Genomic DNA, 25,783 nt, shown 5'->3' on the forward strand with positions numbered 1-25,783 from the left:
AGACTTTTCCCTCTAGGCCCAAATTACAATCCTATAGGGTCTTAAATAACCGACTGCAGGATTATCTTGCCCACGCAGAAACGAATAATATTATAGCCACAGATGCTTCAGTAATGGATGAAAAGACAGGTGTAGGTATATACTCCCATTCGCTTGACTGGTCTTTTTCATTAAGATTACCGGATTTCACCCCAGTTTTTGAGGCTGAACTGTTGTCAATAGTTCTAGTGCTGCGAAAGCTACCTTTTAATGCTGCTAATGCGATCATAATCACGGATTTTCTGTCAGTATGTACGTCGCTTACGGCGTCAACAAAATCGATGGCCTTAAAGACGCTCCTTATGCTAGTTCCTCCTCAGCTGCAGCTACTGAAATTAGTATGGGTACCCGGTCATTGCGGCTTAGAAGTAAATGAAATTGCTGACTCTCTAGCACGAGCAGCATTGGAAGGGCCAGTACTATCAGTCCTTCCCGAAGTGGCCACTATAACTGCGACATGATACAGAAAACTTGCGCTTAGTGCAGACACTATGGAAGCAACATTGTCAACACCAGAATTTACTCCTTTAAGATTTTCATGGAAAACTCATTGGTGTTCTACAAGACAGATGGAAATTATATTAACTAGATTTCGATGTCGTGTCCCCCTGTTAAATTTCTATTCACATAGGGCTGGTCTGGCGATATCACCACTATGCAATTTTTGTTCAGAATTGGAAACAATAGAGCACTATTTTTTGTCATGTCGCCGATACAAATTGCTCAGGAAAAAACTCTTAGTCTTCCCATTCGCTAGCCTGGGGCTGAATTTCACTATAGAAAACATACTTTCCTTCGGTGCTTACGATCTGGGCTTCAGCCACGAGAACGTTTTCTATGCAGTTTGCAAGTACCTAAGCGAAAGTAAAAGAATTAAGCTTTTAATTGCATGATTATTATTTGTGCGAAAAAAAAATTCGAACACACACAAGAGCATTGTTTAACCATGCTGATTCCTATTCAATGTAATGAATAATTGTCTTATCTGAACGAGTGACAAACAACTATTGCCCTCCTTTCATTCTGCCTAGTGTTTTTTCTTTTTTCTTTCTTTTTTCTGGTGGGTTGTTTCGATATTGAAAAAAATATCTTACTGAATTAAGTCATCGAATCTTGGCCGATCCCCCTGAGTGGGTACGAGCCACGGCTGTGGGATCATCATCATCATCATCGGAATCCTCACAAAAGCACCTTACAGCAAGCTTTAAGAAGTACTAATTAGAACTTACCTCAACAATAAAAGCAGAGGTTCAACACAAGGCAAGATTTATTTGAGACACAAAAAGTGGAAGCAAATAGTCGAGAATTAGAATACCATACGCGAAGCTTGTGGGCATTGCGGGCGTAGCGGTAGCGGTCGGCGCTCAATAGGAGCCCTCAAAAAGTAAGCATAGGACGTCAGTATTGGGCTGATGGCTATTTAACGAAATTGTCCGCAGTTTCCTTCCGTAGAAATGAAGTTTACCATCAATCCCAGTTTAAGGCACACGGCAGGCCCAACGCGTCTCGGTGGCTTTCAGCTGCCGTCACCAGTAGCGAACACAAAACTCGTAGGCTCCGAAGGGCCTACCTGCGGCTCTGTTGCCGTTGTTTAGCGCATAAGCTATCACTTGCAACTTGAAGCAGCCGTGTGGCTTTACCTCATAAGCGCGAAAATGCACGCGACGAGCGATGCTATGAGCGACGAAACAGGGCGTTCGCGCGACGTGTCGCGTGCTGGTTTTCGCGCGATCGCTCGGTTCTCCAGAGTTGGAAACCGTCGCTCATCGCCCGGAAGTGCTGGGCTCAAGCAGCCAATAGCGAAAAACCGGAAAAGACGAAGACTACATACGTGCACGTGACCCTGCCCGAGTCACGCATGCGCAACAAGAAATAACGCAATGTTTTCGCATGTGCATATAAAAAAAGTGCTGCAAGGCATTCATAAACACTTTCCGTTCCATTACACAACAATATATCTTATTTCTAAATTGCATACCGCTCACTAGGCGGTTTTCTTGGTGCAAGTAGACGGCTTCATGCCAGCAACAGTGGAGTTCGCTCGCCGAAGCTAGAGTACAGTGTACTAGAAAGGGCAGTGAAGCGGGAGGAGAGAGCGACCCATAGGACCAGTTGACGCCGCCGCTGGCGAACGAAGCGGCGGCGTTGTAGTCGTCCAATCTTGAAGGCAGCTACTTCGTGTTGCCGGCGTTGCCGGTTCCTTGGCTGGAACGCGCTTGGTTAGAAGTGATTCTCCCGCTTTTCTCTCATCCTATAACGTTCGAATGGCTTCTAACAAACAACGCTTGAACCATTGCTTCGCTCCTGGATGCAGCACAGGGTACTCTCGAATGAAACAAACGGCGAAGCTTTCGTTGTTTAAAGTGCCCGCAGACCCAGAGCGAAGAAGCGTCTGGGAACGTTATTTGCACAGAGGCGACAAGAGACTAACACCGGACTCTGCAGTGTGTGAGCTACATTTTGAGCAGCGTTTCTTCGTTAGGAACTATGTGCACATCATCAACGGCACGGAAGTACGGATTCCTCGCGGGACGCCAACGCTGTTCCCACCATCCTGCCTAACGTTGCCCCGCACTTGAGCAAGCGCTTGCCTCCAGAGAGAAACATAAGGAAGAAATCCTAAGAGGATGCTGTGCCACGAAAAAGGCGACGGCTGTCAACTACGGACGAGCCAGCTGTGCGGAACAGGTCTCCTTCAAGCGTATCTGATGTCCTCAAGGAGCCCACGGCGAACGACGACGCCCTTGCAACGATTGCAGCTTTGAGGGATGTGAAACTCCCCAACAGGTACTAGACATTTCACGAACTTCGGGAGGTTGATGGTGCATGCTTTACGTCTTGTTCACTGAATGCTTCCACGGGTGAAGTGAAAGTAGAAAAGGCCGTGTTTTTTACTGTGAATGCCGACGATGGTATCCACTCGAGAACTTTTGTTCAAGGGAAATCCGTAGCAGAAGTTGCTGTTTTTACGATGCTGGACGCAGAAGCGGTATTGGACCAAGCATCTCTACTGAATTTGTGCAAGGGTGCGGGAACACAAGGTGATTCTTTGACAGCCAACATTACTGTGAATTTGCAACGCCAGCTTGAGTTGAAGTCGGGAGCAGTTTTTAGTGTCAAGTGCCTTGGAAGCACCAAGAAAGACGGAACGCCCTGCTTCAGCTGTAAGTACTTGAGAAAGGCCCTCATCACAAGGCAGTCGCGGATCAGGAAACGACACAAGACATCAAGGGCCTGCAGTAGTACTGTGAAAAAGCTGAAGGTGTGCACCCGCATGAACAAGAGGCTCATGGTGAAGCTGGGGAACCTAGCAAAAGATGTTCGTAGGTTGAAGGATGAATCTGCTGCAACTGCTGAAAAAGTATTAGCAGCAAAGATAAGCTTGCTGTCACCAAAACAACAACTTGCCGTCAGACAGTGCTTCGAATCAGCAAAAAGGAAGATCCCTTGCGGGATGCAGTATGATAAAGAATGGATGCTGGAGTGTATTCTGCTTAAGATAAGAAGCCCGAAGTTGTACCAATATATGAGAAAGCAAAACATTCTTGCTCTGCCAAGTGAGACAACCATCCGAAAATACACGGCTCAATACAGAACTGGCTATGGTTTTAATGAAAAGATGTTGAGCGCGCTGAAAAAAAAAAGTGGCTGAATTTGACAGCTTCCATCAACATGGAGGTATTGTCGTAGATGAGATAAAGTTGTAAGAAAACCTGTCAGTAAGTGCAGATGGCTAAGTTGAAGGCTTTGTGGATTTGGCGCAGTACACTCCTAAAGAACAGCACTCACTCCTATGCAATCACGGGCTTGTCGTAATGTTCGTGCCACTTGTGGGTAGCTGAACACAGGTGCTTGGAACATTTGCAAGTCACGAAAATGTCAAAGGCGACCTTTTAGCTAAGATTGTGCTCGAGGCGGCAGTGCTGGCGGAGAAAGCAGGTTTGTTTGTAGACTTCCTGACCTGTGACGCGGCATCATGGAACTGGGCGATGTGGAGAAAATTCTATATACATGCTTCTTCAAAGGAAGTTGTCTGCAAGGCTGTGCATCCTGTTGACCGCAACCGCTTTATTCACTTTTTCTCTGATTTCCCGCACCTTGTAAAGAACGTGCGCAATCAACTTTTGAACACCACATTTAACACACCTGAGGGACAAGTTTCACTGCAGTTTGTTAAAGAAGCGTTCAAACTTCACAGTGATTCTGTCACCCTGAAAGCGATGCCAAGTATTACTGCTGTTCACCTAATGCCCAATAATTTCGAGAAAATGAGGGAAAGTTATGCTTTTCAGATATTTGGAGACGGTCCACTTCGGGCCTTTTTCATTTATCGTACACATCTGCAGAGACGCTTTGGGAACATCGATGCCACGGAAAGTTTTTTTAAAAGGATGAAAGCTCTGATCGCTGTTATGACTGGCAGATATACTGCAGAAGCCGTCCAACCAAACTCTCCTAGTGTAGGAGTCATAAATGAAATGCTTGAGTTCCTAAACATGGGAGGGCCACACAGACAAAAAGCAGTTCCTCAGCCAATCCAACGCAGAAGGGCTAAGAGTAACCCTTGCCAGCACTCTTGAGCTCCTCGACTACCTACACAAGAAAGTGGGATACACGTACCTGATGACATCTCGACTCAGCCAAGTCAAAGTTGAGAACTTTTTTGGAATTGTAAGGATGTCTTCAGGCTGCAATACACACCCGACCCCGCAGCAGTTTCTCCTCACAGTGAACTGCCTGTCGTTTTATAACCTTGCCCGTAGCGTAACAGGTGGAAATTCAACTGCAGATACAATCAGCTCCCTGCTCAGCATTGAAGACAATAAATTGACACGCAAGAAGAAACTGATGGACACAGTGAATTTGTACTTGAAGAAGCAAGCTCCTGCCAACGAGTCAACGTCAGGAAATTCTGCAGAACATCCATACAATGTCAGAAGAAGCGACTCGAGGCTGATATGTCACATTGCCGGCTACGCTGCTAAGAGGTGCGTCTTACCAAGCAGTTGCCCTGCTTGTACTGACTGCCTTCTGCTTTCAGCACAAGATGGGCGTCGCATGCCTGCAGCAGAATTCATCAAGCACATCGACCTGGGTGGCCTGCATTACCCCTCACTTGAACTGCTGAAGTTTATCTCACGTCTTGAAGATGTGTTTACAAACTGCTTCAGTGGACGCAAACTTCATAGCGAGAGTGTTATGGATGTGTTGCACATGATTCATCATGCTTCCCCATTGCAGGTTGGCTGCGAAATTCACGCCAAGAGCCTAACAGCATGCATTGTTGGGTTTTACGTTACTATGCGACTGCACTTTCTTGTGAAGGGCGAGAATACGTCAAATCTGCTGAGGAAACGTAATTCAGCCAAGCACCTCAAACTAAGCAGACTAAACTACGTGCATGGCAACTCTCTTAACATGCATTATGCTTTTGCCTGCCTCGCCTGCTGTTATTTATTTTCTGAGATTTACCTTGCCAGATGTGAGAATTTGCTGAATCAAAGCAAGCGGCTTCCCTTTTGTATAGTAGTTCAGTTGTTTTTCTACCCATTACAGGGTAATGTTCTCATTGCATTAGTGTGAAGAACAATTTCATATATCGATGCCCTGCGCCCTACTGCCTCATGTGTGTGTTCTCAAATTCTGTGATGTATTGTCACTATTAAATCACAGATTACAGAGACTATGACCTTGTGTCCATTTTGTGAAATGCTGTAGCTCGTTGAACTGCTCGCCACAACGTGCACGGTCACTATAAATACAATCGGCTGCTCTGCCAGTTTAAGGAAGTTCCCACTTGGCTTTTTGCATCAGTGGTGTGCTAGTCCTCTTTTTCAGCTTGCTTGACTTGCGTTTGAGGCACGATTTATATTGGTAAATTTCAGTGTCCTTTTCAAAATAAATTGTTGCTGTGGGCGTATATGGCTGTTCAAATTCGTGCACGAATGTTTTATTATAGCTGTTTCAGCAACGAGTACAGCTGATTCTGTGTGACGTTCATTTTCTCAATCATTTAAAAAAAATTTTTTTCAGGCCTTGCATACTATGCTGTTGACAGGGGTTGCAAGAGAATGAGCGCGTTTCATAGTTGTGGCGACTAGCTACGTTTATGCTCCTCTCACACGGCATCCCTATTACGATTACCCAAGATCCGAATCTACTCGCTCTCTATCAGAGATTCGTCTGCGCTTTCAAATTCTGTGGGCTACACAAACTCGATCCTGATTGTTAAAACGGTTCAAAAATGTTCTAATGGGGCTCAACTGCGATGGAAAGTGTCCGTGTTTTCGAGAGCGTGGCTCTATTCAAGCCGCCAGTACTTTCCCAAAATGCATTTGCATCTGTGGGAAAACCAATCTGTCTTGTAGTTTCTGGTCCTTAGCAGATAATACAGACTAAATAAGCGAAGTGCTTACGCGCAAACATCTGAAGCACAGCTACAGCGGGCATAAAGCACACGCGAGCGTCGCAGTGGATGCTACGTTTCGCGTGCTCCTCTTCAAGATTGGTTGATCGCAGCGCCGCCGCTGCTGGCGACGCCGCCGGAGTCACGCAGAAGCTGCCGCCCTCTTCACTGCCCCTTCTAGTACACTGTAGCTAGAGTGTACTAGAACTTTTGAGTGGCGCGACCGAAACGCTTTCCCCTTGCTTTCTCTATCCCCAACTTGTGGCGAAAGTAGCGGCGGCGCTGCCATCGCCCAATCTACCCACTTGGTTTACTCGGCTGGCTCGGCGGCATGGCCGGCATCTCGGTTTTAGTCGCGAAATGACGAAGAAGCAGCGTCTAAACCATTGTTACGCGCCACGTGTGGTTTGGTTGTTGGCACGCAGCTCGTCGACTGTGACTGCGAGGCTCGACTGTGAAGAACCTGCCCGGGCTCTGGATCGGGCGGCAGTATCCTTATTGTTCTTTGAGAGTTCGTTATTTTCCGGTAACTGTATTGGTCTTTCTCAGCTGAAGCGAGTCATTCAATCTTGATGTCATTGTCTTCCCCCGGCCAAGGGCACTCCCTTTGGTTAGCTTCCACTCTCGCCAAGGAATGGCCGATAGACTATTTGTTACGCAGTGGAGCGAGAAGTGTCCCTGTGGCGCTGGTACCTACAGATGGGGGCAGTATTCCGATGAAGAACCCGAAGGCGATTCAAGTGGAGCTTCGAAAAGCCACTTCGCATCTCCAGGAGATCACTGAGGTCCGCCAGTTTGGTCGCGGAGGCATCATATGCTGTTCCGCAGATCAGGAATGCATTCGTGAGCTCCTGCAATGTTCCGAATTCGCAGGGCATCCGGTAAGCCCATTTATTCCGGCACACCTCGCATGCTCGAAAGGATTAGTCCGCGGTGTAGACACAAGCCTGACACCTGCAAAAGTGCTCGATTTGTTTTCGGTGGCGGGTGTAATTTCAGTGTACAGGTGCACCCGTACAATTGACAACATAAAATCCCCAACGGAATCGGTGATAGCGACCTTTTTAGGAACAGTCCGACCTCCCGAAATTAAGGCATGGCCACTGATCTATAAGGTAGAGCCACTTTCCCCCAAACCCCTGCAGTGTTTGAAATGTTGGCGATATGGACATAGCGTCAGAGGGTGCCGATCAGTTCTTAGATGCCGTCTGTGTGGTGAAAATCATGACAGCCGCAAGTGCAGCTCTGAAAAAGAGAGGTGCTGCTTATGTAATGGGGTGCACTCTGCAGACTCCGCAGACTGTGCAGCAAAAGAAAGGGAGCTTGCCATATTGGATATTGTAGAACGCAAGGGGTGCTCTCGGAGAGAAGCCGTTGCAGAAATGCAGGAGAGATCCAAAGGATATGCAGGTGTTGCAGCACGTAATACCACCGCCATGGATGCATCTCTCGCAACATCTATCGCAGAGGCCATAGAGAAGGCTATGGAAAAGGCAATGGAACGCCTCGCAAACAATCTTTTTGAAAGCTTGGCACAATTGGTTTCCAATCAACTATCTCAAATTCTAGGTGTAACATCTACGAACGATTGGGCTCCTCAGACATCATTGGTATCGCAGCGTACAGAAATAGAAAGTGCGACAACACGTCAGCGAGCGGTTTCTCCTGAGGCAGGGACTTCCAAAACAACGGAAGACGGTGATCTTACGGATGATTCGGAAGCATGCGCAGATATGAATATAGACTCTCATAAGGCTCTGAAGCGAACCCGATCTCCCCAATAAAAAAACTCTTCGCATAATTCGAAATCTAAAAAGTCTATCCAAAAAAGAATTCTTTGAGAACATGTCTAAGAAAGACTTTTTGCGAAAGGACATTTTGGACCAAGCGGTTTCTGCGACGGTTCTGTCGCCAAAATAGGTTCACTAACCGTATTACAGTGGAATTGCAGATCTATAATTTCCGCAGCCACAGACCTAGCATACCTTTCTTCACAACTTTCCCCGGATATTATATCACTGCAAGAAACCTGGCTTTCAACCAGCCAGAAGTTTTCCCTAAAAAATTATTGGCTATTTCGATTGGACCGACCTAGCAGAGGTGGTGGGCTTGCTATCTTGATAGCAACTAAGTTTAGTCACAAAGCTACGATCTCTTATCGTTGTGCGACTCCAGATTGTGAAATTTTGATAGTAGACATAATATTACCAGATGCTTCTCCCTTGTCGTTTGTAAGCGCGTATTTCCCAGCCGGGGTGCAAGACACACGAAGTCTAGACGATATGTTTTCTGCCTGCAGAAAGGATATATTAATCACTGGAGACTTCAATTCACATCATGTGGCCTGGGGTTTTAAAACAGATTTAAGCAGAAAACGCTTGTGCGAATGGGCTATTGACAAGAATTTATCTTGTTTAAATTCGCAATCTGCTACTTTTGTCCGAGGTCTCTCTAAATCTGTAATTGACTTGACATGTTCAAGCTCATCTCTAAATATATGTTCGTGGCTAACTTTAGACTGTGCTACTAACAGTGACCACTTGCCTATTAGTTTTGTACTGAACTTTCCAAGAATACATGTCGCCGAAAAGGCTCGCTCATTCCTTAACTATAGAAAATTGGAAAAAGACTTGAGGGCTACTTTTAATCACCGCAAGGACATACAAGGTGACATTAGGGCTATGAGTCTGTGTGCAGTGTTAAAAAGATCAGTAAAAGACGCAACGTTTAAATTAGACTCGGCCACAAGAGGTTTTTTTAGTCCATCGTGGACTGAAGAGTGCATGAGGAGCTATAGAAAACGGAAAGCTGCATGGAAACAACTACTGGTCAACCAATGTCCAAAAAATTGGTGTGATTATAAATTCGCAGCAGCAGACTTCAAACGCAAAGTAAGTACAGCAAAAGATGGTTATAATATGAAACGACATGAGTATCTTTCTAGGGCTAAAAACAAAAAAAGCGCTCTTCAGATTTTTTAAGATCTCAAAAGATGTTACCACCCGCTGAAAACATTAACTCTTCTGTTCTTTCCCCCTGTGAGCTCTCTGATTTAGTAAAAAATATTGCGAAAGGGCTCCAAGATAGATTTATGTCAACTATACCACTGCACATTGTGAACCCAATGGCAGGCGAGGATTTCGAGGAGGTTACTTTAGATGAGCTGGCAGAGATAATAAGGCACTTATCTCCTTCGGCACCTGGACCAGACGGGCTAACAAATGCAATGATAAAAGTAATATTCGAGATTTGTCCAACTGAAGTACTTAATCTGGTGAATTTTTCTTTGACAAAAGCTTGGATACCTGCGGAATGGAAGCTGTCTAAAGTGATTCCACTTCTTAAAAAGCAGGAAAAAGGATTCGCCTTGGACAATGTAAGGCCGATATCACTCACGTCAAATCTGGTTAAGCTAATTGAAAGAGTTTTGAATGCCCGGGTAATAAAATATATTAATAATAACGCAATACTAAACCCCAGTCAAATTGGTTTTAGATCTGGTTGCTCAATATGGCGTGCGCATGTTGATTTAGAGAGCCGAATACAACTGGCTCGGCGTCGGCACTAATACTGTGCTTTCGTTACTCTAGATTTGGCTAAAGCGTACAATAGGGTTCAGCATTCAATTTTATTAAAACAGATGGAATATCACCACTTTCCCAACTACATCACTGCGTGGGTGTCGGAGTTTTTAAGAGGGAGAGAATATTACTGCTTTAAAGATGGGTACTCATCGAATAGATATAAGCAGACACGTGGCGTACCACAGGGGGCTGTCCTGTCGCCAGTTTTATTTAACATTTTCTTAAGCTCCATTCCATCAACTAAGGATATTCAGTTATATGTGTACGCGGACGATATTGCTTTTTTTGCAAGTAATACCGACCTTCAATCATTATACCAGAGTCTACAAAATTATCTCAATATGATAGAAAGATGGCTTAAAAATATTCATATGACCCTGAACGTAAAGAAAAGTGTGCTTCTTGCATTCTCTTTTCTGCAGCCTATCAACATCTCGTTAATGTACAGTAATGAGCTCATTCCGCAGGCGAATTCCCCTAAATATTTGGGCATCATATATAATGACACATTAAATTGGAGAAGTCACATTGATGATGTGTACTCCAAGGCAACACGGGCCATGGGGTGGCTACGGAAGCTTGCAAACCGTAAAGCGGGTTTAAGAAGAAATGTGCTATAATGATATATAAACTTTATGTGCGGCCCATCATGGAATTCGGATGTGTATTATTTTCTGGCAGCGCAGCTTATAAAATGAGACCCCTAATACTGCTGGAAAGAGAAGCGTTGCGTTTGTGTCTGGGTCTACCAAAGTTTGTTGCAAATAACGTGTTGTATATATGGAAGCTCGCCTACCTTCTCTGCTAAATAGGTTTAAAATTCTTACTGTGCAAGCATTTTTAAAGATATACAGTTCACAACAAAGACTCTCATTTTACGCTTTTATTCAAGAACCGACTTTATTTTTCGAAACCCATTGGTCGCGACTACACACCCCGCAAATAGTATTTGCACAAGCGCTACTAAACCAACTGAATGTAAAAATTAGACATATTGGTCCAATACACAACCTAAAGTCAATGCTTAGCATACGATTCGATGATATATTTCCTCATAACGCGAAACAATTGGCATATAGGTATTTAAATGACCAGTTAGCAGATTATTTAGATCACCTAGAGATAAGCAATATCATAGCGACTGATGCATCTGTGTCAAAAGAAAAGGCTGGGGTTAGCATCTTCTCTCCTTCTTTGGACTGGTCCTTTTCGATTCGACTCCCAGATTATACCCCGGTATTCATTGCAGAATTATTGGCCATTGTTCTTGCCCTACGCAAATTACCCTCAAGCGAATCATTAGCAGTTATCCTTACAGATTCGTTATCAGTTTGTAATGCACTTTCTGCGGCAGTAAATTCAGAGCTGATGAATACGTTTCGGCATTTAGTACCGAAAAACGTAAAAAAACTGCATTTGCTATGGGTACCAGGCCACCGCGGATTATATTTGAACGAAATGGTGGACTCTTTAGCAGCAGTATCCCCGGGTGGGCCCACCATCCCAGTTTTGTCAGATACGGCTTACGTAACCGCGCTAAGGTTCCGAAATGCTTGCCTGCAATGGGGAAAAGGTAATTTGGATAAATTCAAAAATTTCGAGCATTTGAGCTATTGCTGGAAAAAACAGTGGTGTGTATCTCGCCAGTTAGAGGTCACTTATACCAGATTGCGCTGTGCAGTTCCACAACTAAATTATTACCTTAACAAAGCTCGGCTCAAGGCGTCATCGCTATGCATTTGGTGCAACGAATTTGAAACAAATAAACATTTCTTTTTATTCTGTCATCGTTATTGTTATCAGTGAAAAAGATTTTTAGTAGCCTCTTTACAAAAGCTATGAATACAAGTAAATCTACCAGTAATTTTATCAATTGGCGGAACTTCATTTGGTTACTGCCACAGGGATGTATGCTCCGCTGTGTTTGATTACATCAACGCAACTAAAAGATTACCATGCTAGTGAAACCCTACCTTTTCAGATCTTTAGTTTATAATTCGTAGTTATGTCTTTCAAAAACAAAAGATGGTTTGACCACTTGCTCAGCAAACATTTTTGTTTTTTTGGTTTTTTGGTAGTATTATTTTAAGCTACTTTTCCAGATTGGCTTCATTTTCATTTTAGTTTCATTTAAGCATCCTGCCGCCCGGTTCTTGGCCCATCCCCCTTAGTGGGTAAGCGCCATTCATCAGAGGTCATCAGCATCAGCATCAGGTTGCACCACTGGATATCCGCGTGTGCAACAAAGTCGGAAGTTATCGCTCTTTAAGGCCCCGAAAGACGAAGAACGACGACTTCTTTGGGAGCGGAACCTCCATCGGCTTGACAAGCCACTTGACGCCAATTGTGCTGTGCGCGAGTTATATTTCGAACCGCATTTCATTGTGAGAGACTACGTACATGTTATCAATGGTGTTCAAGTCCGAATTCCTAGGGGAACGCCGACACTTGCCCCTGATGCAGTCCCGACGATCTTGCCCAACCTGCCTGCATATTTGATGCTCAAAACTCCGGCTCCGCGGACCCAAACAAAGCGGCGGCATCAGTGTGCCGGCTGAGAATGACAACAGAAAACGGCGACGCATTAGCACTCCTGCACAGCTCCTTGTGGATACAAACGGTGCAACTTCTTCAGATGGCGACGAAGCTGACGAGACAAGCTCAAGTCCCTCGTATGACGCGGTTGTCACTCTCGGTGACCTTCGTGGTCTTGTCCTACCATCAAAGTCATGGGCGCTGCACGAGTTTCCTGGATTTGACGGCGTGTCGTACGTAGCGTGCTCACTGAATCCTAGCACTCGTGAACTTTGCATTCAACGAGCCGTATACTTCACCTGTTTGAACAAGCCGCGGGATGAGAAACGAAGAAGCGCACAGCAGCACCTAAAATTGAGTAGGCTATAAGATGCTACAGTGGCGTAAAAAGGATGTCATTTTTCGTGCATATTTTCTTATACACTTAATTTTTGGACGGTACACCAAGAAGAAAAACAATTTTTCTTAGAAGAGGCTTGTAAGCGAGAGAAAGTGCAAATAATGACGCGAAATCTCAAAATAAATCTTTGATCTTGAATCTTTTTGTATTAAATCTGTGATGGTAAATTTAGCAGTATTAGGGATCTCGGTGCATAATTAATCAATCTAAGCCAATTCATTGTTACACTTCAGTGTCCCTTCAAACGATGTTTCGACCATAACATCTTTTTTTTTATTTAAATGCATTTTGAAAAGACAACCTAAACTCTGTCGTTTTGTTTGCTTTGTTTTATGTTATCTTTTGTATCCTGGCTCTATATTTTACGTTTTTTACAATTTACCTAAGTCCAAATGTATTGTTTTTTAAATATGTAAACATCGCATTTTTATATTATCAATTAAGATTATCATTAGTTACGACTCTGCTTTGCAGTATTGTTGCGTTTTTTAAACTCTCAAAATCTTCGACTACTATGTTTCACCTAAGACATTCTTCTGCAGTATTACGTATTTGCATTTCTGTGGGTCCTACAACAATGAATCTATTCCCATATTTCACAACCAAAAAGAGGTTTGGAAAAACTCTGCTGTTCTTCAAATAACATCAATAAAGCCTACTTTTTTGTCGTGTGTGCACGCAGCCACAAGCAACGAGCCTTTTATTTGAGTCCAGCTTTGGTGTTTTACGTGGAATCGACCAAGAGTTCTTCGTTTTGTGTGCAGCATATTCCTTTTCTTTTTTTTTGGGGGGGGGGGGGGGGGCGCTTCTGGTGTGTATCAGCCAGCTGGTTTCTCGTATAAAATATGTACACTTTAAAAATTAAAAAAAAAAAACGCGCTCGTTATATTGTACAATGTACTATGCTGCTTCGGGCTGCAGTGCGGTCAGCAGCAACTTCAATAACAATAATGTCAAATAACGTTTATTTGCGCAGAAAAGGGGAGGTATGTGAATAAGAAAAAAAAGAGGGAGATCATCTTCACACTTGGCGCGACAGAGAGGTACTAACACGTACACGGAACGCCTGCCAGCCATCCGCCCGAGTAGATTGGTCGACGCCAGCGCCACCGCATCATTCCACGCCGAAACGGCCGCTCCCAGGCAGCCGCTCGCGCCACTCAAAAGCTTCTAGTACACTCTACCGAAGCTTTCGTGTGAATGAGGTTTGCCTGCGCTAGCAACTGATCGCGCGAAGACGATCTACGTCGCATCGCTCGTCGCTGTCACGTGCATTTTCGAGCTCCTGAGGTTTGGGCTTAGTATCGCCCCATAACGTGCCAAAATTACCGACACAACACACAAAACACGCCACATCCTCTGTGACACGCCACAACGCACACTGGCCACTTCAGCTTGGCTTGGATTAGATTGAATCTCCGTGCAATAGTTTGCTTGATGCTAAAGAGATGGCGCCAGATGGTGCACGCTATCATCATCAATGGCTGAAACGAGCAGACGACATTTTTGCGGCAGTTTTCGGGGGTGCGATAATTACTCGAGGGAAAAAAATCGTATTTTTTCTTGGGCGATGTGGGGGGTACGAGAATTATGCAAGTGCGAGGATTACGCGAGTAAATACGGTAATCAAAAAAAGACACTGATATGTAGTAAAAATTGTGCAGCGCAAAACAGCATGTGTCTATCCTTTTGCAGCAGAGCCAAGCAGTGACAAAACTGGTATTGCTAAACTCAAATCTGACGCATTTAGTCTAAAATACAGTGCATGCGTGTCTGCACATCTTCCTGCTATTTCTGAATGTGATCTTGAATGCAATCTTGAACGCAGGAACTTTCATGCTATTTTGTGTGTATTGTTAAAATTTGTAAACCAAGTTGTGGACACTGAAGTTATCCCAACAGAAATAAAAAGGGCCCTAGTGACACCCTCGTTCAAGGGTGCCACACAAAATTAGTATAAAAATTACCATCCTGTAACTGTTTTACCTTGCGTCTCTCAAATACTATGAAAACATCCTGCAAGCTATGTTCACATACTTTGATGCCAATCACATATTACCAGATGTGCAATATGGTTTTATACCAGGTAAAGGCATCAGCAAAGTTAATACTTGTGCACAAATCAGGTGATACATTTTCGCCAGCTAACTACAGGCTCATATCTCTGACATGTACATCTTGCAAAATACTGGAACACATCAACCTGAAATATTTAACAGAGTTCCTTGAAAGTCAAAACATATTACACTCCAATCAGCATGGATTTCGCAGTGGCCTATTGACTGTTACTCAATTAGTAGAAACGCTTCATTACTTTGCCGAAGGCTTAAACAGTCAACTACGAGCAGACGTAACTTTTGTAGATTTCTCTAAGGCTTTCGATCGTGTTTCCGAGCTCAAGCTTAACCATAAATTAAAATCTTTAATAGGAGAACGACCACTCATGCATTGGACTTAAGATTATCTTTCAGGCTGTTCTCAATACGTACAGCACAACGACCATGTATCTGATACTGTTCTTGTTTTATCTGGTGTACCACAGGGTTCTGTACTAGCCCCAATGCTCTCTTTTATTATATATAGACAATATAACTAAGCACATTGACGTAAACATTAGGCTGTTTGCAGATGACTGCATACTATACCACACATTTAAAACAGAAGATGACCAAACAAAACATAATAATTTTCTGTATGAAGCGGCTCAGTGGTGCTCAGGCTGGCAAATGATGTTACATGCAAAAAAAAACGGTTCATATGAACATAACAAATAAGAAATGAACATTTGCCTTCCTTTACAGTATCAACAGTACCTTACTGGGAAACATTTCACAGTACAAATACCTGGGTGTCAGGATAAGCAGTGACTTAAGCTGGAATGCGCATGAGCAGCAGATTTCTAAAAAGAGCAATGAATAACTTGTTCTTCCACAAACGATCTCTTGCTGGATCTACCTTTCAAACACATTCTCTTGACTACACCAGTTTAATCTGACCAACATTAGAATGCGCCAGTATTGGGTGGTTTCCACACACTAGACACAACATCACTGCACTTGAACGGGTACAAAGAAAAGCTGTCCACTTTATTTTCAATTGTTACAGGCATACTGATTCTGCAACAGAACTTCTTCAGCTGGCTGGCCTCGCTACTTTTTCTAACCGAGCGAAAGTGCACAGATCGAAATTCCTGTATTCGTTGTCACACAATAGCTTTAAAATCAATCCCAGGTCATTTGTTACAGATAGCTCTGCCAGAGGAATGCAACACAAACACAGATTCACATAAGAAAAATTTCGTCCTGTAAAAATGTATTTTGCTTCTCCGTTTTCTCATAAGCAGTAAGGGACTGAAATGCCTTAGATGAAATGGTGGTTACTCAGCCTTGTTGTGCCACAGATCTTTTTCTCGTTCGGGAGCACGTTTCACGAGATCGAGCGCTGTTCCAACGAACTGTCTCCCCCCCTCCCATTGCCGCCTTCCGTGCAGTTCCGGGGATAACGTCGCTCCCTCCGCCGAACCACCTTGCAGTTCCGGGTATGGCTGCGTCTCCTCAGCCGAGCCACCGTGCTGTTCCAGGGAACTGGTCTCGCAGAAAAGACCAAAACGTTATTTAAGGCCGTGCCGGCCCCATCATGTTTAGAGGATTTGCCCCAGCCGACGTTGTCGTGCTGGCCGGCTCTGTACAAACGACAACCTGCTACAGTAAACGCTCCCTTTTGTTGCTGTTTTCAAAACGGATTGCCTCCCTGCTTCACCTTCGGGCTAAGGCTTCAGCGAAGTCCGCTCGACTGCTCGCCGCTCTTCGCCACCGCTACCATCGCGACACAGCAAATTCCTAACAGTGGTGGCAGCGGTGGGATATGATATCCTACGTTTGGCACGCCGGATCAGACCCCTGAAAGCTCGAGCACGACCGACCTGATATCAGCGTTTGAATACGCTGGTATACGCTACCCTGTACTCATCGTTCGGCAAGCTGGAACAAGCAACCCCGGATCTCAACATTGACAAGTTGGACCGGATCCCTGAAGGCCTGACACTGTTTGACGGCAGCCACGAGTTGGACCATTGTCGGCTACTTTGGTTGGGTGAGTGCCCAACATTTACTGTTGACTTCGCCAGACCTCTCTAGCACAGGCAGATGTTAGGAGAGTGTGTTGAGCTTTTTGTTGGCTGTAATTCAATATTCACCTACTTGAAACCACGGGATTATTTTTAGAGTACGGTGAATATCAGTAGTAGAGCATCACGAGGGACGAGATCGCGATGGAGCAGTACCTGGTGCAGGACCTCCTTGAAATTCGTGGAGCCATGGGGATTTCCGCCGGGTCCGCTAAAACAAGGGAAGCAATTCTCGAGGTGATGCGGGCAGAGAATGTGACTGCTGATGAGGCTGACGAGTTTTGGGAGCCCGTTTGTGAGCAAAAGCAAAAGGCCGAGAAAAGTCGCGAAGAGCTCGAAGCTCAAAGGCACGAACAGCAGAAGGCCGAAGAGCGAGAGGCTAGAAGTCACGAAGAGTGGCAAGCCGAGGAGAGTCGAAAAAGGAGAGAACATTCTCTCAGAATGAAAGAGCTTGATCTTAAAATACAAGCGCTTAAATGGGAGCGAGCGAAACACCAGCTCCACAATTTTCAGACAGGCGACAACATTGCGCATTTTCTTGATGATTTTGAAGTTGTCTGCTGTAATGTCGGTGTTAGCCGCGACCTTTGGGTGGAAAAGCTCGCCACGCTGTTGCCGCGCAAGATCGCGCATGTTTTGAATTGCTTACCCTTCGAGGAAGCAGGAGACTTCAGTCATGCTAGATATGCCTTGATAAGATATTTTTTTCTTTCGAGTCCTGCTGACTGGGAAAGTCGGAGCGATAGAGACAGCGCTGAAGCGCGTCGAAGGGCGCTAAAGGTAGACGCCTGCCGAAAAGAGCGCGAGTATGAGGCGTGACGTGAAACAATGGAGGCTGAGGCCCGCCACATGGCGCTTGATGATGTCGCTCACTGGAAAGTGTTAGATGATAACGACAGAAGCAAAGCACAAGACGCCGAGGCTCGTTGCTATGCGCAAGCCGCTGAAGTGCGTCAGAGATCAACCAGCATCCCTCCTTCCGAGCCGCGCTGACGGCTCAAAACTCCGGATGCATTGTCTGGCGGCGGGGGTGCTGTTGTGCCACAGACCTTTCCTTCGTTCGGGAGCACGTCTCACGAGATCGAGCGCTGTTCCAACGAACTGTCTCCCCCCCTCCCATCGCCGCCTTCCGTGCAGTTCCGGGGATAACGTCGCTTCCTCCGCCGAACCACCTTGCAGTTTCCGGTATGGCTGCGTCTCCTCAGCCGAGCCACTGTGCCGTTCCAGGGAACTGGTCTCACAGAAAAGACCAAAACGTTATTTAAGGCCGTGCCGGCCCCATGTTTAGAGGATTTTCCCCAGCCGACGTTGTCGTGCTGGCCGGCTCTGTACAAACGACAACCTGCTACAATAAACGCTCCCTTTTGTTGCTGTTTTCAAAACGGATTGCCTCCCTGCTTCGCCTTCGGGCTAAGGCTTCAGCGAAGTCCGCTCGACTGCTCGCCACTCTTCGCCACCGCTACCATCGCGACACAGCAAATTCCTAACAGCCTATGCCAGAGTTATTCTCTGAACTCATGGAAGAAGCTGTTTGATGCAGACACATGTCCCTCTGTTTATTGTTACTTCATTGTTTCTTTGCTGTTGCTGTGGTCTTCTTGATGAAACTGCTTACTGTGTGTGAATTTAAAGTGTTAAGTTTTGTTTACGTGTGTAAATATTTATTTATTAAACAGCGCATACTTTGTAGTTCACATTACTTCTGTACGTTCATGTATGAATTTACTCCCACCACTGTATTATTCTCTCTAAGAAATTGGCAGTATTTAAAAATAAATAAATAAAATAAACAAGACTTCTTAGAAGGTATATCAGACATTAAAAATTCTGCTTCCGAAGCTAACCAGGTAGAATAGGCTCTATTCGCGGATATTAGCAAAGTTTTTGACAGCTTGTGTCATAGCCTGTTAATAACAAAACTCCCTGTGGCTGGATTTCGTGGGCCTTTCTTAAGATTACTTGCCAACTCTTTAGTTGATAGAACACAGTTAGTATCCACAGAACAGTACCATAGCAATATAACCTCTATAAAAGCCTGAATGCCACAGGTATGAACATCAAGTCCACTTCTTTTCAACCTATATGTTAATGATATCGCCACGGCTGTATCCACTAGCATATCTCAGTATACTGATGACAAAGTCATTTTGTCCTGGCATTCCCACTTTCCAAAAGCAGTTCCTTTTTTGCGACGTCCCACAATAAGTTTGATAGTCTGATTCGCTAAAGATGTGATTAACGGAAACGCCCCTAAAACACAGCTCACTTGTTTCCATAACCCCCTGTTAATCTGGGCATCCCATTGCTGGCGCACTGTTCACCTTGATCTTCATGCTCTTCCTGTTAAATACCTCTGTTAAATCTGTTAAATACCATGGTGTACTTCTCAGCAGTCACTTCTCTCGGAGTTCTCATATGGCACACGTTTGTTCAAGACTTCGGGCAGTCTTTCGAACATTATACACAGTTTGATACTACGCACCACTATGAGTTTGCAAAAATGAAACTGCAAGTGTTAGGCTATAGTGTTCCTTGGCACGGCGTTACATTATTCGGTCACTGTGCATCTATGTTGAAAGTGATTAGCTGAGATTTACAACTGCCCTCAGGCACAGATCTTTTTAAATCATTACGATGCTCTAATTTTGAGGCCCTCCTCACTGAAACAGCTATCCTGAGGCATTTTTCGTCTTTCAAATATAAGATCAGATATGTCCCAACATACTTCTTTCGACCTAAAAACCGTTTACGGGTGATTTGCTGCCCCACCAGATATGGTCAGCAGACTCGGAGCTACTTCACACTATCTTGCTTTATTAAACTTCCCGTGAGTGTTTTTCATGCTAAATCAAAATTAAACTGAAGCAACTTCATTGTCGCATTAATCTGTAACTCCTTGGCCATACTTGTTTTTTTCCTCGGGTAAATGCATCATCTTTATCAGAACCTGAAGGTCGCCCTATTGCATCAGGCTATGCCCTAAGAAACGAAACGCCCTATAAACTTCTCGAAACGTCTAGAAAGGTATGCGGGCATCTAGGTATAATATTTGACACAGAAGAAACATTTTTCAAAGGAAGCTTTTTAGAAGACGTTGAGAAAACGTTCTGTACAAGAAGTCTTTTTCAAAATGTTTACTAAAATTTATATTCTAGAGCATTGGTAGAATTCCCGGATGAGGTCTCGGGGGTGTTTTCTACGTTTATTTCTTTTTTTGAACCAAAATAACATTCGCTTTACATAGTTATGTAGTATATATTTTTACATAATTTTTACATATTTAAATGTAATAATTGAGCTCTCTCGTCAGAATTAAGAAATTAAGATGCGCAAATGCGGTGTGTGCCTGCGCGGCTAAAACAATTTTACTTGTCTGGACGTGTTTATTGGTCTCTCAGTCGCCTCTTGAAGCAGTGAATTTGAGTCAATTTCTCTCGCGTTTTAAAAGTGTGCTTGCGCTTTGTGTTCGTGTTTTGTGTTCTGCCAGTGCTGCTGATTACGAAGATGCGCTATACTCAAGCGAAGACGCGTGGGCTCGTATCGTGGAGCACTGGCCAGGTATGTAACACACTGCTGCTAACGGCGCTTTGTTATCACTGCGTTCACCACGTTTTTCATACCATGTGCACGATAAGCGAGCTTCTGTTTTTCGTGGAGATCCAGGTTTTCTCTAGTACTTCAGCAGTGTAAAGGCAAAGTAGTGCGAAGTTAAGCGCCGACAAGTTTTTTCTTTTGTGTGGAGTGTGAAGCATGCACGCGTAGCGAGAATTCGGCGGCAGATTCGAGCAGAGTTGTGGCGGCTGTCTGCCTCTGTTGGCAGTGGTGTGGGCCCTGCTCGCGAGCGACCACTATTTTTTTTTATTAATTCTGGGGTGTTTGTTAGCTGTAGGCATTGATGCCTGTTCATATTGTGCACTATTGAAGTGAACATGTCTAAGGCAGTTTCATCTGCTGTACGTTTGATTTTATACAGCTACAGTATTTATACGTAATGACTACTATCAGAGAAGTTTTGGCAAGGTTCTGTTTGGCGTCTCTTCAATTTTTTTCTTGCTAGTGGCCGAATGTATGCCGGTGTGTGCATTTGTGCCGGCATGTGTCTTTATAAACTACTGTGATACTCAAGTTGATGCGTGTTTGAGTGCAGCGTGTTGCATCGTCCTAGGTAGGGCTCGCAAAGGTTGCACATACACTTAATTGTTCACGCAGCTCGTTTAGTAAATTCCAACTTTCGGTATACACCAGCAACATAGGTTGCCTCATGCGGCCTGAATCCGCACATTTTAAGCCATTCGTTTATCCTGAACTGTATTTTAGAATGAATATTTCATGGCTAAATATGGCTGAACTGCTTTACCTTACTGTGTCATAAATCCACGCGTTCGAGCACCATTGATATTACTCTGCTTGTTTTCACTATGTTTGAATTTTGTTTAGGTTTATTAAATAGTCTATGCACCTCGCCTAACCTTGGTGGTGAAACTTTGCTGAACACTTTTATTTTTACGAACATTAAGAATAGTTTAAAGCACCACCTCTAATGACATTTTCTGATTAATGACAAGCTTAACAGTACATTGAATAATGTAAACTTTCTAGGCATGCACTGAGGACGTTGACGGAATCTGTGGTATGTGCAGAATCAATATTTTATTTATCACTCAAAACTCGCGATAATGTTATAAATCATGGTAAGCATGCATAAGTCATGCATGTATTGCTGTTAAAATGTAAAATTGGATACTGTATTTATTTGAGAATAATAAATATAGACTGCACGTTTTTAAGCTATTGACACTGAAGGAATTACACAAATTCGGGAATCAGTTTCAGCAGATCTTATTGCTAAATCGCAGCCAATAGCTTCAAAAATTCTGGTCGCCGGAGATCATTGCAGAAGCTTGCATGCTTTATTGAAATGGTGTGGTTCAAGATGGGTGCCTTATATGTTTTTTTTTTCTTTTGCATTGACAGCCTATGGTGCTTGAGTGAGGGGTACTGCCATTTTAGCCAACCAGAATCATTGAAGCTGATGACAATAATTTGGCAGCACACAATAGTAATTTATTGACATCAATATATGACATTATATGATAATTGTCCCGGTGTGAGCAGCCTAAAAAAAGCTACATTAGTTGTATTTGAAATCAAATTCATCTTCAATAATACAGGTTACCAGCAATGAACACTTGATGAAAGTGCATACCATCATGTATGCGTTGAGTTATCATTGAATTTGCCTTCAACTCACTATGCATGAGCGCAATCAAGCATGGTTTTGACACATCTACAATGTGGAAATTGCATTTTCTTTCATAAGGCTGCAACTGCGCTCGCCAAAAACATTAAGAAAGTTTTGCTTGTAACATCTCTAGTTTGTGTACATCCTGCTTGTTTTAAGACACATTGTTCCAAATCATTCTGACTATACGGACAAATTCAGTTTTTCTAAGCGACACATGTCACTGAATTGTTTTTTCGGTGTTTCCATCGCAGCCTATGCATGCACCTCGTACAAACTGAGTGTGAAAGAATTCCGGACAAGCCTGTCATCAATGGTGGCTCGTGGAAGAGTTGGCTACTGAATGTACAGCAGCTGCGCATGACTTCTGTTTTCTATGGAAAGGGAACTTCCCTGAGCCACCTGGTTGCTGTATTCAAGTAGCTCGCATGTTCAGGATGTTCAATATTAGGCCTTTTGTTTTTCTCTAAAAAAGTCAGTGCTGTAAGTTGTGTGTGTAAAAGCCACCTTTGCAGATAGCTAAGTGTTCAGGGAAACACAATGTGCAACAATAATTATTATTGCCAGTCGTGCCCTTGAATAAGATTCAATAATGAACTTATTAGTGACCGCAGCAGGCGGCCATACACGTATTAAAATTTTGAGCCAGTCACATTTCTACATAGGTCCAAAGAATTCTGGCATGCCTGCGCTCAGATCTCCCGCTGGAAAGTATAGTTGTGGCTTGTATCATTATGCATGCAGGACAGTGAGCACTAGCACACAGCTACTACTCCTTGAGGTGCCGCATGTAATCTGATCATGAATCGAAGCTATAGACAAGCATTATAGGTAATGGTTACCTTTTTACTACCGGCTGGAATAGCAAGCAGTGGCTGCTTGTCTCACCAAGGAGTAATGTTTTGGTGATCCTCACTGCCTTGCATGCATAATCATGAAAAGCACAGTAAACTTTCGAGTGGAATATCTAAGAGTATAGACATGCTTGAAGAATTTTTCCAAGTGGTAGTGTCTAGAAACACGACTGCCACAAACTGTTCTATGCAAACATACCCACTTATTGTAGGCACCAAAATTTCGGTATTCTTAGTTGATTGGGCAGCTGACAGCATTATTGTCTTACTTTGTGTTCCCCTGAACACATAACTTATCTGCAAAGGCAGTTTTCTGTTCTTAGGGCTGAATTTTATTACAAGCACAAAGCACGTCTCTGAATGTGTCAATGCTGCTTTCGAAGGTTTTATGCCATGTTTAGTTTATGTGTAATCTGCAGTTCACTTAAAGTTGAACATTTTGTTTTGCAATAAGGCTTTAGCAGATCAATGGTTTTATTTTTACTGTAATATTGACTGAATATTTTGTTTTATTGTTATTGTAACCTTATTTCATTGTCTTCTCAAATTTAATGCCGCAAGTGCAATCAAGTGATTTTCTATTGTCATACTTAATCATATCTAGCTTTGCCAATACCTAACCATTTGTGATATATTAGTGATACCTAACCATGTTTAACATTGTTAATGATGACTGACAGAAGTCATTCTGGAATACTGCAGCGTTTTTGACTTCGCTGTGTCTCTTGTACAAGTATTTTGGAACGAAAATGGAATTCGGGGTGTTGCTAAAATCACAATTTGATTGTTAAACACAGATTTGTGGTGAAACCCATTAATTTCAACTACTCATGGTTCTAATACGTAGGCGACTGTATACCTAAATTTAGGGGTGAGAAAAAAATCATTTGTTCTACTGCTGCTTTTTGGCTGTTACAAATTTCCTACCTTTATGTATTTGCTACTGGGCTAATGTGTTTGCTAAGCTAGCCTTCTAAATTTTTGTGCACTGATAGAAGTCTGCTCAAAGAGAGCAGTTTGTGCCTTTTGTATGTGTGCAGGTTCCTGGACCAAGCATTTGGCCAGTCCCTCAATCGCTTTGTATAAATATAGTCACTATAAAGCATGCAAGTTTTGGGACAAAGTGTGCAGTCATTGTTATGGTTAATAAAGGTTACAAGTATGCAACAAGATTTGTTGAACTTTCGCATTTACTTTTGGATATGCAGTATAATGCATACCAGGCAACACCAGCAACAATAATGTGTTGACGTTTAAAAGCCCGTCTTCTCTCCAAGCAAAACAGATTATCGTAATGATAGATGACAGTCACTAATTAATTCTTTCAATAATTGTGGCACCAATTTTGCTGATTACAATCGTGCCAGCAATAATTTGATGCCAAATTATGTAGCTGTTCCTACTTGTCACTCTCAACAGTGAACAGCTAAATGCACCAATTGTAAAACGCTGACATAGTGTAGCAAATTAACCATGGGAAACACTCAACAAGCTGGTTTGCATGAAAAAATAAATGTCTAAAAAGGTGTTAAAAGATCTAGCAAAAATCTTTTTAGAATCTTGGCAAGAAGTTTACTAGGCTTCTGATAATAAAAGTATAAAAAACGTTTACAAAGGTTCTTTAATAAATCCAGAAAGACGTTTTTTGGACTTTTTGCTAGAAGTTTTCTAGCCGTATAATAACGTGGCGTTAGCATAGCTACAGGAGTTTTTCAGGCTGCTTAGCTTTAGATAACATCTCAACAAGACTTTTTATATACTTTTGGACTATCCTTTTTGGACATTTACTAAAAGTTCTTTAGCTTTTCTTGTGTTTCCTGGGGCGATGCCCTTGATGTACCAAAAGAAATTATAATTATGTTGTTCTTATTTTGATCTCTCTGCTTTTTATTCTGAATGCATTAGAATAATATTATAATGCTTTGTCACATTATTTTTTTGTTTCCTTGTTTTTTTTCTCCTGTTAGCATCATCAAACATATGATAAGGTCCTAATATTGTATGATCGAATGTCTGGCTAGGTGACCCTACTTGTATATGTATCAGTTTTATATCATGTTGTACTGCCGTACAAGCACGTCTTTATTTTGCATACATACGCAAAAAAAGAAAAGTGTCTGTCTCTATATGGTCTTATATATATTGAGTCTTGCGGTGTGCTGTCTGTCAGCTTTGCCCTTCAAGCATAATGAGGCTTTGAGGCTTTTACAGGCCAGTTTTGTAATCCTGTGATGCTTTTTCAAAGTGCTAAAAGAAGATTATTATTAATACTATTATTATTATTATTATTATTATTATTATTATTATTATTATTATTATTATTATTATTATTATTATAAAAAATTTTTAAAAAATTCCAGACAACTTCATCTTGCAAGAAAATGCACATGAGAAATTAAAAACTTTTTTTTCTGCAAGTCAATGGAAGACATGCTCATGCATGCCTCCCCCAAACGAGCCATGTGGGCCGCCTCTACAATTTTTTTTATTAAGCACAATTTTGCTTTTGCACATTACCTCTGTTTCATTGTAGCCAGGCAGGCAACTACAACCCTTAGGATGCGCACAAAAAAGTCCTGAGTTATAGCTCTTCTGGT

General features: G+C 43.1%; 1 protein-coding gene across 9 annotated transcripts in view; it reads right to left on the minus strand.

The window, feature by feature from the left end:
• The window catches only part of Duox (dual oxidase), a 545,810-nt gene that overhangs the window by 263,641 nt on the left and 256,386 nt on the right, over window positions 1-25,783 (minus strand). The window lies entirely within an intron of this gene.

Source organism: Rhipicephalus microplus, chromosome 1 (assembly GCF_043290135.1).
Source record: "Rhipicephalus microplus isolate Deutch F79 chromosome 1, USDA_Rmic, whole genome shotgun sequence".
NCBI classification, from domain to species: Eukaryota; Metazoa; Arthropoda; class Arachnida; order Ixodida; family Ixodidae; genus Rhipicephalus; species Rhipicephalus microplus.